A 2,362-nucleotide genomic window follows, 5' to 3' on the forward strand; every position below is an offset into this window, starting at 1 on the left:
CCAGAGACATGAATGCCTTAAGTTAGAAACAACAAACTGAATCTAATCTGTTCAAATAATCACATTAAAGTGCAGGTGTGTTTTGGGAATAACAATCATAACAAGCACAAGTGGCTGGAGTTCTCGCTCTGTGGTCAGAGGTGTGGCACAAAAAACAAGTTCAACCAGTATGTGGGCTTATACTGGTCATAGTTAATACAACATTGATGAAAATAATAATAATAATAATAATAATAATAATAATAATAATAATAATAATAATAATAATAATAATAATTAATAAGAAACATATTCCAATAATTCTGACTAGCTGTTCTCTTTTATTTTATATTTCCAATGATGCTATTATTATTATTATTATTATTACAATTTTACTGGCAAAAGTGTTTTGCGGATAACTCAGCACTGTGATTAATTAGAAGTACGAGTAACTTTTTTTAGTTCTCCCAATGTATTTTATTTTATTCTGCTAGAGTGTAAAAAAAAGTAATTTTCTAGTCTTTACAGCTGTGGCTATTGTGAACACTCATAATTATTATAACACTACACATAATAATAATAATAATAATAATAATAATAATAATAATAATAATAATAATAATAATAATAATAATGATGATGATGATGATTATTATTCATAATAAAATTATGAATAACAATAATTAATAATATTAGACCATTGTGAAACAGGCTAGTTTTACCCTACTGATGATGTGTTGTTGCAATAGTAATTATTCATAATATTATTATTAGTAAATACATATATTAAATATTAAGATTAAGATTCTCTGGCATGTGTACGACTAAAGCTTGCTTCATCCTCTCCTCTTTATTCACTGTGCTGCTGTTTGCTCTAAAACTACGCTAAATGTATTTACCCGTGCCACACCACCAGTTTCACTCCATTACACTTGCGTGCCCTCCCTCTGAGTGGAAGCACCTTTTTGTGGCATAAACTCACACATTAATGGCTCTGTTGTTGTTCTTTGCACCCCAGCCTGTCGTCTTTGTGCAGCACTAAACTGTGCTTTTTTCCATTTTCTGCCTTTGAATCAGACCGTGCAGCTGAATCATGGGCCGAGGTGCAGCGACTTGTCGGCAGACTGAGGTGTGTTTACAAGCTGGTGAGAGTGTCTGGCAGGTTCCTCAGAGGAATACGCGTCTCACTAAGTGAACCGTCAGACTGTACTGTGGCACGTTTCTCAAGACGCTGCAGTCTGCCGGACACCACAGCACCACATTCCTCATGGCAGCAAGTAAGTGTTCACTTGATACCTTCTTCAGTAGGGTTGCGTGTCAATCTGGCTTCACATGTGGATGTGATGAACAAATGCTTGGATTCCATATCTGAGATCTGAATCCAAGTTTCACTGCTTCCCTTTCTTCAGATCAATGTACTGTATGCGACAATGAGGTATTTCTAAAACTGTTAATGAGATAAATACGCTTTCTTTTTTTTTTTTACAATCATGTCATATCTTCTAGCACAATCACACCTACAGTGTTCAAGCCATGAGGGACTTGACACTTCATTTTCAGGTGCAGATGGTGTTGAGAGTCATTTGATTCTCTTTGGTCACATCCACAGAATCCAGCATGAGTGGATGATGATGGTTGACTCCTCTCACCTTAAGGTATGCTGCAGAGAGGCAACACGAAAATAACAGGTTTGTTGGAAAGAATTCAGATTACAGCACAAAACGTTAGCAACTAGCAAGCATTACCTCACAGCCAACACAGTGTAATGAATGATAGGATTACGTGTTAACAGCCAAATTCTTTCTAAATGTAAACAGATTTGGGCTTTCTCAGCTAAAACACATCAGTGACTCTTACCTGCTGTTACATTACTACTACTACTATAAAACCTAGATTATATGAAGAACAGTGGTGGTGTAAATACTGCGTTACTTCTGAATGCTCTAGAGCAGTGATTTTTACATTTTTTTTGGCTGAAGTCGCCCCTTTGTCAAACAACAACATTGTGCTCAGAAAACTATTTTAAATCAAATATAGATCATAATGATGGAATGAATGAGTGATAACACACATTTTAAATGATCTCATATAGTAAATAAGTGGAAAGGTTTAGTATTTAGAGCAGAGGCTCCCAACCATATTTGGATTGTGGCCCCATTTTAATAATAATAATATTTCTGGAAACCCCAAAGGGGTTTAAGCTCATATATATATATAATGCATTTTAGTTTCATTAGATTCACAAAATGAAAGCATAGAAACACAGTTGAACACACATTGAACAACAAAATTGCATGGAGGTTGAAGGTTGAAAAACACTGATTCAGTGGTTCCTGAATAGAATTATTGCTATAGTTTTTATCATTTTCGGTCATCTCACGCC

The sequence above is a fragment of the Gouania willdenowi genome, chromosome 3 (genome assembly GCF_900634775.1).
Source record: "Gouania willdenowi chromosome 3, fGouWil2.1, whole genome shotgun sequence".
Lineage (NCBI taxonomy): Eukaryota > Metazoa > Chordata > Actinopteri > Blenniiformes > Gobiesocidae > Gouania > Gouania willdenowi.